Raw genomic sequence first — 14,115 nt, forward strand, 5'->3', positions numbered from 1 at the left:
ACATTTAATCCTTTCATCACTGTAGAGTTGGAATTTGATCAAAAGTTTCTGAGTGAGTTTACTTTTGTGGTAGAGGATTGTGCTGATCATTATGGAGGATAGGTCTGAGAATGTCCTGGAGAGCTGGTTTAGTTATGGCAAATTTCTTCAACATGGAAATGTCATTAAAGTATTTAATTTCTCCATCATAAATGACATTCAGTTTAGCTGGGTACAGGATCCTGGGTTGAAAGTTATTTTGTTTTAGGAGGTTAAAGGTTGATGACCATCCTCTTCTAGTTTGAAAAGTTTCAGCCGAGAGATCTGCAGTCATATTAAGATTCTTCCCCTTGTAGGTTATGGTTTTCTTACATCTGTCTGCTTGAAGAATTTTCTCCTTCTTATTAACTTTGGCGAAGTTAATTATAATGTGTTTGGGAGATGCTTTATTTGGGTTGATTTGTGCTGGGGTTCTGAAACTGTCTCCTATCTGAATTTCAGACTCTCTTGCCATGTTTGGGAAGTTCTCCACAATTATCTCTTGAAGTAGAGCATCTGGGTCTTTCTAAGCAACCTTGTTACCTTCAGGAATTCCTATAAGGCCAATATTACTTTTCTTCGAATTGTCACAGAGTTCTTTGAGAGAATGATCTGGTTTTGCTCTCCATTTCTTTTCCTCTTTGAGTATGCAGGAGCGTTCAAAAGCTTTGTCTTCAATGTCAGAAATCCTTTCTTCTGCCTGCTCCATTCTACTGGGGAGCAGGCAGAAGGAGGGATTCTATTGTATTTCTCAGATCTTTGAGGCCTGCAAATTCTTGCCTCAATGTGTCAAAATTTGTGGTAATTTTGTCTTTGAATTCATTGAATTCTTGAGACAACTTTTGAAATGCTCCTTGAATTTCTAATTCCAACTTTACCTTCATTCTTAGTTATTTTGCTAAGACCTTTACATTCCACATTTACTAAGATTCACATATACCCTTGTAAGATAAATAACTAAGAAAATGCCAGGAAGGCTATGTTAACTAGTGTGATGAAAATGTGTCAAATGGTCTATGAACCAAGTGTATGGTGCCCCATGATCATACTAATGTACACAGCTATAATTTAATTAAAAAAAAAAAAACAGAAACACTTTACCTTCATTCTGTTAATCTTATTTCTAATCCATATTCTGAATTTGATTTCTGACATCTCAGCCATTTGTTTATGAATGGGATCTTCTGGTGTGTCTGCCTTGTCGTTTCTTGGGGGAGTTGATCTACTCTGATTATTCATGTTGCCAGAGCTTTTCCGCTGATTCTGCCCCATGATTATTTTTCACCGTTTGGCTAGATGAACAGATAAGATGAAATTGGATTAGGGGCTCCTGGAGTAGTGATTAACCAGCCCTTCTTGCCCAAGAGCTGGGACTGATGACTAAAGGTTTTCCCCTACAGCTTTGCAAAGGACCCATACAGTACTATGGCCTGAGACACTGGGGACCTGCTTGGTGTGGTGGGGCTAAGTGGCTCTGTCTTGTTTTCAGCTGGTCTCTGTCCAATCCTACTGATTCAGTAACTCTGGGTTGAAGTCTCAGTTGTGGAGAAATACATGCAACTGTGACACCCTGCCTCTCACGGGCAACAACTAGAAAAGGAAAATCAAACCTTCTCACAACAATACAACCAGGGTACCACCTTGGATGGTACTTGGGTGATTGGCCCAGGTCAAGAGTTCCAAATCAATTGTCCCAGTCAGCACCCAGTCTCAAGTGGGAGATTTCAAAAGGTCTCCAGCAACTAGATAACAGGGGTCTGTAGGCAGCTCAAGTATGACTCGCTCTGGTGCTCTGTGGAATCAGAAGGGCCCACCCAGCAAATGAATTAGTCTGGGAAGGTTGATGTCTCCTTCCCCACCTTGCATCTCTGTCATGCCCAGTCACTTGTAACCCCGCAGGGCTGTGACTCAGTTCCCTCCAATGAGCAGATGTACCAGGGGTTTGCACCTGCCTGATCACTGGGAGATCTTTGTCTCCTAGGCCAGGCCACCACACACTGCCACCAGCCGGCAGGGGGAGCTGAAGCCTGACTACCTCAGATGCTTAATGGAGGCTGGGGAGTTACGCTCAGTCAGCCCCACCTGCAATTGATTTTGCTGCCACTTATATTCTTGCAGAATTTGCATTTCTGTCCTGGCTATATTTCCCTGTGGGCCAGGTGCTGTTTGAGTTCACAGAAACTGAGACTCAGCCCCACCCTGTGTTGCTGCTGCTGCACCAATTCTCACAGAGCTGGCATCTCTGTCTTGCTGCACTCTGTGTTGGGGTGAGTGCAGTTAGAACTCACAAATGGCGCTCTGTTCCTGCCCTTTGCTAGGCTGATGCTGCTGCCATGTCTGCTTTTGTCCCAGCTATGTGCCTTTGGAGGCTGGTTGCATCTTGGGCTCACAAAAGCAGCAATTCTGACTCAGCTCTGCCCTGGGAGTATGCCGCCTCTATGCATGCAGATTCTATTCTCCAGCCTGCTGTGACCTTCCCCGGCAGATACAGCCTCAGGCATACCCTTTGCTCACAAGCCCTGCATTTCCATCACAGATCTGTTCCACCTGTGGCCACCGGAGCAGAGGCCTAGCTCCCTCTGCTTGCTAAGAGAGGTGGGAAGTGTTTCTCCAAAACATCACCAGGGGTGTGAGCCTTGTTGTTCCCATTGCTGCCGCTGCTGCATTGCGCCACAGAGCACCATCTCTCCGTCTCCCATATGGCTCCCTCACTCCACAGTCCCTGCTTTACACCCGTGTCACCAATTCAGCACAGACTTGTAACAGCCCATACCCTGTCCACACCTCTTGAGAAAATGCCCAAGAATCTGGACTCCATGGGTGACAGGCTTCCAGACCATGGGGTGAGAGTGGAGAGGAGTGCTGGGAGTTCAGAATTACAGGTAGAGTACATATGTTCAGTTTTATACCTGGTGGGAGAGTGCCATAGCACACTAGTGGGTTCTCTCTGGGGAAGGAGTTCCAGTTTTTAGAGGGTCTCTCTCATGGGATAACATAGGAGGAGATCTGAACTCTGCTTATTTGTTTGTAGAAAGTATACTGTGAGCCATTCCCATGGGGAAGGGGACTCCTGTCTGCTTGGCAACGGGTTTTGTATCTGTTGTTTCTTTCCTTGGGGTTGCAGCTCACCTCAGCAGGGGTGATGCATGCTCTTCAATCTTCTCTCTTGGCTGAGCTCCAAATCATCAGCTTACTTGCTAAACTTCTGTCCTTTAACTCTCCTTCTGGACAGGAGCCTCTGTGTAAAGGTGGCTCCAGTCGGCCATCTTGCCTCCTCCCCCTCCCTATTTATTCTTAAAATAACCCTATTTATTTATTTGCAGATAAAAGGAGCCATACTGTCAGAAACAAATGTTAAAATGAGTCTTCCTCCAAACATCTGTTTGCAGTTTTCTGATCAAAGGGGAGGGAATTGCCTAGTTTTACATGAAAGTTAGAGTCTCAGAAAATTATTTGCCAGTTCTTTCTTTCCAACATTATCTAGCAAACCCCTTTCCCAATTCAATAAGATATTCTAAGCAATATTGACCAGGAACTCAAGCCAATGAAAGGACAGGTGAGTTCTCAGGAAAAGGAAGGAAAATTGCATCTTCATAAATATAAGACATCTTCTATTGTTCCTGCTGAACAAATAACTTAACTGGAAAGTCTCTCCATAGCCTGTCTGATCCTCTGGACAGTATGCCTTGTCCTCCTTCAGTGACTGTTACATCTCTTTGTGATTGTCAGCTCAGCTTGTGTCCTCTCCTCAAAGAAATATTAACCTTCCTAAACTTCAAGTCACCATCAGGTTATTGTTGGGGTCTTAGAATTCTTTAACAGTAGGCTTCCAGAAACCCCTATTTGCTTGTACCTGGTGGTTGGATTTTTCTTTCAATACAGAAGAAAAGGCAGCTCTACTGAGAAAGATTTAAATTCTCACTCCATGATCTAATGTTCTTCCCCATCAAAGAATTAGGATTTGTCCACAGCAACTATATCTACTGTGAAATAGAAGCAGTATATTTTCTGAATTCATTAAACTTTGTTTTTTTTTGTTTGTTTGTTTTGTTTTGTTTTTGAGACAGTCTCACTATGTCTCCCTGAGTAGAGTACCATGGTGTCACAGCTCACAGTAACCTCAAACTCTTGGGTTCAAGCTATTCTCTTGCCTCAGCCTCCCAAGTAGCTGGGAGGAACTAGAGGTGCCCACCACAATGCCCAGCTATTTTTTCTTGCAGTTGTCATTGTTGGTTAGCTGGCCAGGGCCAGGTTCGAACTTGCCAACTTTGGTGTATGTGGCTGGCACTGTAACCACCATTGAGATTCTCGCGAGATTAGTTTTTGGTCCCCACAAGTACAGATGGCCTGTTCACATGTGGCTTCCCTCCGAAGGCCTGTGGTGGGTGTGAAAGACTAGTAGAGTCAGAAAGGCTTTATAACCAGTGTGTCACATGCCTGCTCCTTAAAGGTATGTGTTGGTTTTGTTTTTGTTTTCTGCTACATTCACTTTAGTTTTTTGATAAATATTTTGCAAAAAAAATTCACTGAGTCACAATTCACTCATCCCTGAGGGGCCTTTTTCTCTGGTTCCAGTGCCTCCTTTTTCTTTGGGGGCAATAAGAGAACTTCCCCCCAACCCCCCAATTCTGCTCTTAACCTTTTTGAAACTCTCTCTTCAAAATAAATAAATAAATAAATAAATAAATCTTTGCCTTCCCTGAAAGATACATTAAAATTAGCCTGGATTGACTTAAAATAATGCTGGGATAAATTTCAGATTAGGTTGTAATGGCTACTTTATACATTTATTGCTACATATGTTCAGCTCACAATTTACTGACTTGTCCAGCAATATTGATAAATCATCACTCCCAGTTTCTATTGATCAGTTCTTGCTTTAGTCTCCTATGTATTTGCAACCCCATGTTGGTTGGGGCTATAGCCATCTGGTCATCTGAAGTCCTAGCTGGGGCCAAAGGATCCACTTTTTAGATTTGTCACTTACTGGCCTGGCAATATGATGCTGGCTGTTAGCTGGAGGCTCTACTTCTCCCCACTGTTCTGCTTGAGTGTTCTCAGTGCATGGCAAGTGGCTTCCTCAGTATGAGCCATACAAAAGAAGGGTGGATGTTGTGTTTCCTATATGTCCTGCCCTTTGAAATTGCTGCCATGTCCACTGTTTTCTATTGGTAGAGCCAAGGTGTGCCCAGGTTCAAAGGGAGAGAACACTGACCCTACTTTCTGAGAGAAGAGGTTAACATCACACTGTAAGAAGAACAGGTGGGATGATATAATATTGTTACAGCCAGTTTTGGAAAATACAATCTACCCTAATGGCTGACAAAAATTTAATGAGTGTTCCAATGGGTAATGTTAGAAACAGGGATTATATAGATTTCTGAGGGTGAAAAACCTTACCATAAAGCCGGAATATATAATGTTAGAAATAGGGTTGCCTCTTGCAATGTAATCTAGGGTAGTAACCAAAAACCATATATGAGAGATTCAGAAATGAGTGAGATTTAGGATCTGACTTGGGAGAAGTCACAAGTGTGAAGAAAGGTAAAATATTAGCATTTAAAAATTGAGAATGTTAACTGTTTATTCCTTCCTGCATTTGCTCAAAATAAAAAGTTCTACAAACTCTTGTTTCCAAAGACAGGTTCTTGGGCTTTAGGGATGCAGAGATAGGAGAATAGGGCTGGGAGGGTAGGGGAAGAATTGAGAGTGAAATGGAAAGAGGGGAGAGAAAAGCAAAGGATTTAGGTTTACAGAAGTGAGCTGTTCCACTTAACAAGGTGATTGGGAGGAAGGGAAAGCATTTTGGGCTGGGGTGAAGGATGAGTTGGGAGTACAGTTGGGCAGTTGTTAGCTGTGAGGAATGAGGGATGAGGAATGAGGATTTCATGTGCATTTGATATTCTTTAGTATTATTGATAGATTTGGGCAAAAAAGTAGGATTCCCTTTAGGTTAACTTTGCCCACTGAACTGTACTTTTAGAATGGGATTCATCCCAAAGAGAGAACCACTTGAGTGTCAGGGCTCAAGAGCCCAGTAATGAAAGTATAGTTGAAAGTGTAATGTCTCAAGCCACACAGATGTGGGTACAAATCCTGTCTTATCACATACTAGCTTTAAGGTTTGGGGCAAATTATCCACAGTTCCATCCACAGTCAAATGAGGTAATGTGTTTCTAAGCCTTCTCAATTAAAATGCTGTCTTCTGCAGCATTTTAAATATGAGAACTGATGCAGTAGATTCAGCCCAAGATTATATGTCTTCCCACAGTTTGGCATCCAGACAAAATCGGGGCTTTGAAAAATAGAGTCCCTGAAACAGAATCATAAGGGAAGCTGCTTAAAATAGAGGTTCTCCTGCAAATCCAAGGCAGAGGCCTCTTCATTTAAGACAAAGTTTTTCAGTCTTTGCTATGGAAACTGGGGCATGCTCCTCAGCTTTTATTTGGCATATCATTCACATCAGGGAACAAAATAAGTTGTAAAAGAATCAAGTAAAATTGTATCAAATCTTAATTCTTTTGAAAACACCCAATCTCTGATGTCCTGAGTAGATTTTAACTCTTCTTCTGAGCTATTTAAAATGAAGGTGAAAATGAAAACTGAGGTAAAATATCAACTTTCCCCTCAAAATTATAAGGTTTTTTTTCCTGAAAAATATTCAGAGAATTATTTTTCCTTTTTTTTCCAGAGGCTTAGCTGGATTTTTCCTTCTCTGCTATGTAAAGGAAAAGTTTCAATATGATTCATACATAATTTGAAATTATTTTTAAAGATTCTACTTTTCTTCTGTCATTTTTTTCTAACCTATAGAATTACTTTTGAATGTAGAATGTTGGGTTGCTGAAGGTAATAATGACAGAAATTGAATATGAAAACCCTGCCCTCAGGTACCTTCAAATCTGTCATGTCTGTCTTTTCTTTTTTTCTCTTCCTCCCCCTCTTCTTTCTCTAGGCATCTATAGGATCCCATCTCTGCTATTTTGTGGGCCAGTTACAAAACCTAGAACTTACATTTTTTCCTTTAATTTTCATGCTAACTCTCTAAGTCTCATTTTGTTATCTCCAGCTTAGATGAGGGGAAATATGAACCAATATTGACAAATTATTATTAAATGAATCCATAGTTTGTGTTATAGTTCTGTACTGTATACATTATGGATTTTGACAAATGCATAATGTCATATATTCACCATCACAGTACCATGCAGATTAGTTTCACTGCCCCAGATATCTCCTGTGTTTTACCTATTCATCATTGCCCCCCCTCCACTCCCTGAGCCCCTGGTAACTATTTGTATTTTCACTGTCCCTATATAGTTTTGCCTTTTCCAGAATGTCATATGGTTGAAAACATACAGTAAAATCTGCAGGGTATGTTGGCAGCTGGAGATCCAGGGAAGAGTTGACGCTGCAGTTCAAGTTCAAAGGCAGTCTCTTCTCATGTTATGGAGGATAATCTGCATTACTCAAAGTCTGCTGATTTAAATGTTAATCTCATCTAAAAAATACCTTTACAGAAACACCTAGAATCATGTTTGACCAAATATCTATCTGGAGCCTTTGAGCTAGCCAAGTAGATGCATAAAATTGACTGTCATACTTAGCAACATTAATTTAAGGTTCCTCCATGTCTTTTGTGACTTGATGGCTCATTTCTTTTTACCACTGAATAATATTCCATGGTATGTATGCACCCACGTGTGTTTATCTGATCACTTGTTGAGGAACTTCTTGGTTGTCATCTGTTGGGGCAGTTACAAATGAAGCTGCTGCACATATCTGTGTGCATTGCTGTTGTTTGATCTTGGAATTCATAATGACGTATAATGGTGATCATCTTTCCTGTTCTTATTTTCCATCTGTATACCTTATTTGATGAAGCATCTATTCAGATCTTTTCCCATTTTTTAATTTACTTGTTTGTTTTGTTATTGTTGAGTTTTATGAGTTATTTATGTATTATAAATGCAAGTCCTTTATCAGATATGTGTTCTGCAAATATTTTCTCCCAGTCTACGGCTCATCTTTTCATTCTCTTAGATGTTGTTGCTTCCTATATTTAAAGGGTCTTTCTTTAGAAATTTCCACATTCTACAGCTTTACCAAATAATGCCAGTTGAACCAAACAAAACACTAAACCCTTCAATAAAGAAAGTAAATCGAGCTTGCTATAGCAAGAAAGTCTAACCTATTCCAGTGTTCTCTCTTTGTGGGATAAGCCGTTATATAGACTTTAACAGTGGTAAAAAAAAAAAAGAAAGAAAGTAAATCGTTTTTATTATTCATATTTATATAAACTAATAATGGGTTTTCAAACATGTAAGTCCCTCAAGCACTTGCTTCACTCCATGACTACCATCATATCCACATTATGGTACCACATGCCACAGTTCTGCAAATAGATTGAAACTTAGACTACTGCTAATAAAAGTAGTCATTGGGATTGTTCCTTTTCTTTTCTAGTGAAATGTGATGTGTTCCCTGTTCTCAGTTATTCTCGAGTCTTCTAAGATTAGGTAAGTCTGTAATACTCCTCTTGTTCATTGTGTATTCACTCTATTGAACTGCTGGGTTATCTTTGGGAATCCCACCCAACCCTTTGTCTTTGTCAGCCTAGGCTAGATTATGCTGCAGTGGCAATCCAAAAGTATCAGAATCTCAAAACTTCCATGCCATAATTCATGTTCATCAAGGGTATCCTCAGTTCTGTAGGCTGATAGAGGCTGGACAATCTGGAACATTACTGGTTTGTATGGCAAGGGAAATGAGAATGTGAGGATGGCCTACTAGGTCCTAAAGTTTTGGTCCAGAACTGATACATGTTTTATGGGCCATATCAAGTCACAAGACCATATCAAACTTGAAAGTGGCAAAGCAGTACAATCCTACTATGTATCCACGGGAAGAAACCAGACGTGTCAGTGAGCCTTCATGATTATCACAACCTCATGAGCCATGCTGGCTGTTATTGACAATCACCACCTAACAGGTACTATGGGGTCCTGGGGGAGTCTTTCCAGTTTTTGAGGAATTGATAATAACTCTTTCTGAGGTCAAAATATGCCCTATTATCTTCACATTCATCAAATGACACTCAGGGGGGTTTCTGTGAAATGCCAGTTTAATGGAACTGCACATGACTATCTGACCTTTTCTATGTGGGCTGGGACTCATTTGGTTTCCTTTCACAAGACCTTTTGAATCTGAATTTCAGAAGGTGGACTCCAACATCCTACATTTTCAACAAACTCCTCCAGTGATTCTTACTCATCTGGTGGCTAAGCATCACTAAAATGAAGCCTTCATGGTGCTTTAGCTATTTACTTTCTTAGAGCTTACTGAGAACATGGCACAGTACTCTAATACTTTACAAAAGGTGTCTCTTTTAATCCCCACATCTAATTGAAAAAGTAAGTGCTCTTAGCTCTATTTTATAGATCAGAAAACTGAGGCACAGACATTTAGGTGGAGTCCTTGACAAAGTCACAAAGCTATTAGGCGGGAGAGCTGGAATTCAAACCTAGCCCTGCTGGACTCATGAGCCTACCAGGTTAACTTCTCTACTACTTCTGTTCATATTCTGTTTTCTCTTTACCTGGGTGTTCCAGGTTCTTTGAATTTAGTAAAAGGTGTTGCTCTCTTCTGTCTGGAAAAAAAAAGAAATCCAACATATGCCACAGTTAGGCCACCTAACTGAGGTTAGATAAGCTTATTTTTCAGTCCAATGGAAGACATCAAAAGATTGCTTTAAAGGACTCTGTTTACATACTGATTTAGCTCTCAATAATTTATTAATCTATTAATGTCTTTCTTTTCTTCAATCTTATTCTCAGAGGATGCAGCCAAGTTTTTTCTTAGGGCATGTTTAGTGTGAAGATGTAAAAAATAGGACTGTTAAGTGGGGGGTGTCCATTTTTGCTTGAGACTTTGCACCCTGAGAATATCAAAATCTGGGGCAGGGGGTGAGACAGGAAGAAACAAAAGATCCAATTCAATGCCCTACCTCATCTTTTTTCAGAAATATCCATTTAGCCTAAGATCCTCTCAGATTCACACTCCCCACCACCACCACAGCTTGTCTGTACAATCTCATCCCTTTATGCCTATGCCACTGACTGAGCCTTGTAAATCTAGGTGACCTGTTGAAGCTATCTTGCCTGTTATGGTCCATCTTTCTGGACTGCATACAAGAACCCTTTCCAGGTAGTATGACAGAGTTTAGTAGAGGGATCTAGTTGCTGAGTTTAAATAGGGGAAGGTGAGCCAATTCAGTGTTTAACTATTTTAGGAAGGTGATGTTGCTGCTAGGACTAGAGGGACCAAGAGAGGAGACACATTATCAGAGCCTAGGAGTCAGAGACGCCTGGAAGGAGCTCCAGCCTTGGGAGGAGGAGCTGGCACAGAGGCCATGTGGCTCGGAGTGCCAGGTAAAGGCAAGAATCCTGGAGGCCCAGCTATACAATGGGAACTGGGTGTAAAGGACAAGTTGCCCAGAGGAGCAAGGAGCACAGAGGGAGCGTGCATCCTGCAGGAGCCAATAACATGCAAGAGGCCTAGCCACTGACTTGATGCTGCCAGAAAGAGAAAGGGGGAGCAGAAATATCCTGGTTGCCTCTTTCTTCCTGTCTGCCACGCTTTCAAAGTCACTTCCCATTGGCTAACCCTAGTTAGACCAGTTTGCAAAGGAGCCTGGGAATTGTAAATTTCAGTATTTCACTCCTGTGCCAAGAGCATAGGCATGGATCTGAGAACCATCAAGCAAGCAATTAGCACAGACATTAAAGGGAAATGACATCTGAGTGCTAGCACAATTATTATAGGTTACGAACAAGGGGGCCACAGAGTCTGAAAACACAGGAGAATATATACCATATCTAGTTTCTTGATATTAAATTATAATACATATATGTTCAGTGACATTAACAGATAGGTTCAATGTTTTGACCCTTAGTAGTAGTACATAGTTCAATGCACTGTGAAAATTGCTTCAATAATAGCACATGAAGAGATTTCTATTAATCTCTGCACAAGCAGCTGAGATCTGTTGTCTCCCATAATTTGAGACCCTGATTTTCACTGCATAACCAAATATTTTTGTTTAGCATATACCAAAAGAAGTATGTTCAATATGTTAAAGAAAACAATATATATTTCAATACGTATGAACGAATTTAATTAACTACCACTGAAGATTAAATTCTATCTTCAATCTCCTTCAGAGAAAAAAATATGAGCTAACCTGTAGCAAACTAAACTTCCATTTTCACACATCCAATTTCATTATGAACCACCAAGGGCTAGTGGTCAGTATAGACTGAAGGTCAGATACAGACACTACAATTCATTTCAAAATGTTATCTGGAAAGCTAGAAATGGTATCCGCTTGGTACTTAAACTCCTGGAGAATCACAATTTGAACAGAAAAGAGGATTTGAAATTTATTCCTTACTGATCCAAATGAAAAACTCAAGGACAGAGGAATGTGGGAAGGTTATTATGTCAATCATTAATCTCACCGTTTTCAGAGACCACATAGAATGGACATGACCTGTAAACTATTTTCTTTTCCACCTTCTTAATGAAATTATTATTCTTAAAACCAGCTTAGTTGACCAAGCTGTAAATCTCAGGGTTCCTCACTCCTTATTGCATCCAACTTTCCTTGGGAACAAATCCTATAAATTCTACTTCTTATGCCTTTTTTTCCCCTAATCTCTCTTATCTTGCTTGTTTCCACGAACACTACTTTATTTCAGATCTACATATACTCCTGCCTTGTCCACTGCAATAGCTTCCTAATTCACCTCCGATATCAGCACATTCATTCATTCAATAAATCTGCAAATATGTATTTCCATGTGTTAGCTAGAGTTATATTTCTAAACTCCTGATCTAATTATATAACTTCTCAGTTAAAACCTGTAGTGGTCCCTTTTCCTATTGACTAGAGTTTGTTGAGACTTCCCATTGAACATGGCAAAAAACAATTTTTTTAGTAACACAGAAAAGACTTTTCATCACCTAACACCAAACTAATTTTACATCCCCTTTCCTATAATCACTCTATATTCCAGGTTTTAAAAAAATTCTTAGTAACATAACCTTATTCCAAATAGTTCCAGTATAGATACAACAAAAGATTCTCAGAGGTCTGTTTCAGTCTTTGGTGCTGTTTGTCAAATATTTCTGGTTCTGGTTCCTAGTGGGATTGCTTCCCTTTGTGCTTGTTGGGTTGGGCCATACGACTGTTTCTGGCCAATGAGTTTTCATGGTTGCTTCCCGACTGGAGCATTGAATTGCTAGTGCAAGACTTCTGGAGCTCTTTCTCTCTGCCACAGTGAATGAGAGTGTTCAGTATGGTGGTTGGTCCTTCAGCCTCCTTGCCAGAGTAAAAAGACTTGGAGAAAAGTCTTAAGGTGATAGGCAGCATGCGTGAGAAATGGACCTCTCTCATTACAAGTTACATGCTTCTGAGATTTGGCGGTAGTCCCCACTTCAGCTTTATTGAGGTATAATTGACTAGTAAAAGTTGTATCTATTTAGAGTCTACCAGGTGATGTTTTGATATGTTGTCTACATTGTGAAAAGATTACCATAATCAAGTCAATTAACATATCCATCACCTCACATAGTTACCTTTTGTGTGTGTATGTGTGGTAAGAATACTTGAGATTTCTCTTAGCAAATTCCAAGCATACAGTACATTATTATTAATTTTAGTTACCATTCTCTACATTGAGTGTCCGGGACTTACACATCTTAGAACTGGCAGTTTGTACCCTTGGACCAATATCTCCCCTTTCATCCAACACTTCAGCCCCTGGTAACCACTGTACTCTCTGTTACTGTGAGTTCATGTTTGTTTTAGATTCCACATATAAGTGAGATCATGATATTTGTCTTTCTGTATCTGGCTTATTTCGCATAATCTAATATTCTATAAGTTCATTTATGTTGTGAATGGCAAGATACCTTTCTTTTTTAAAGCTGCATAATACGCACACACACACACACACACACACACACACACATATATATATATCACATTTTCTTTACCTAATCACCTGCCACCAGTCAGGCTGATCTTATACCTTGGCTATTGTGAATAATGCTACATTGAACTTGCGAGTACAGATAGGTCTTTGAAATAGTGATTCTGTTTCCTTTGCATATACACCTACAACTGAGATAGCTGGATCATGTGGTAGTTCTATGTTTAATTTTTTGAGGAAAAAGTTATTTTTTGAGATAACTTTTTAATTTTTTTGAGATACAGTCTCACTGTGTCATGTGGGTCAGAGTACAGTGGCCTCAGCCTAGCTCACAGCAACTTCAAACTCCTAGGCTGAAGCCATCCTCCTGCCTCAACCTCCTGAGTAGCTGAGACTACAGGTGCCCACCACCATGCTCAGTTAATTTTGTCTATTTTTTTTTGTAGACACAGAGTCTTTCTTTTACTCAAGCTGGTCTTGAACTCCTCATCTCAAGGAATCATTCTACTTCAGCCTTCCAGAGTGCTAGGATTACATGTGTGAGCCACCACCCCCACTGAACTACACACTTGGCCTGAGGTAAATGGGTTATATCAATTTACATTCTCACTAACAGTGTACATGGGTTCCTCACTAACACTTGTTATCTTTTGACTTTTTAATAATAGTCATCATAACAGGTATGGGGTGATATCTCACTGTAGTTTTGCATTTTCCTGATGATTTGTGATATTGAGCACTTTTTCATATAACTGTTGGCCATTTGTATGTCTTCTTTGAAAAATGTGTATTCAGGTCTGTCGGTGTCGCTCGGCCGCCGGCCAGCAGGGACGAACACACCAACGCAGTCAGCTTTCAGCAGGTTTATTATCGGGGGCAAGCAGCTTGTCCGGGGAGAGCAGGATGGAAAAGCTCTCTACCTTGTTTACAGCACTCTGTATATATACTCTAGGACACATCCTGTTATTGCGGTTTCTTGACCTAGATATCTCTCCAATGAGCGCAAAGGGCACGGGTGGCAAGGTTGTTGCCAGGGCGCAGCCTGCAAGCAGGTTTCCTAAAGTACGCCTCCGCCATCCTGTTTTTGTGCCTGATTGATACA

At 40.5% G+C, this 14,115-nt stretch overlaps 1 pseudogene; it reads left to right on the plus strand.

Annotated features, from left to right (window-relative positions):
• The first annotated feature begins 8,144 nt into the window (after positions 1 to 8,144).
• Positions 8,145 to 8,262, plus strand: LOC128593015 (uncharacterized; annotated as a pseudogene).
• The last annotated feature ends 5,853 nt before the right edge of the window (positions 8,263 to 14,115 follow it).

This window comes from Nycticebus coucang, chromosome 8, assembly GCF_027406575.1.
Source record: "Nycticebus coucang isolate mNycCou1 chromosome 8, mNycCou1.pri, whole genome shotgun sequence".
Taxonomy (NCBI): domain Eukaryota; kingdom Metazoa; phylum Chordata; class Mammalia; order Primates; family Lorisidae; genus Nycticebus; species Nycticebus coucang.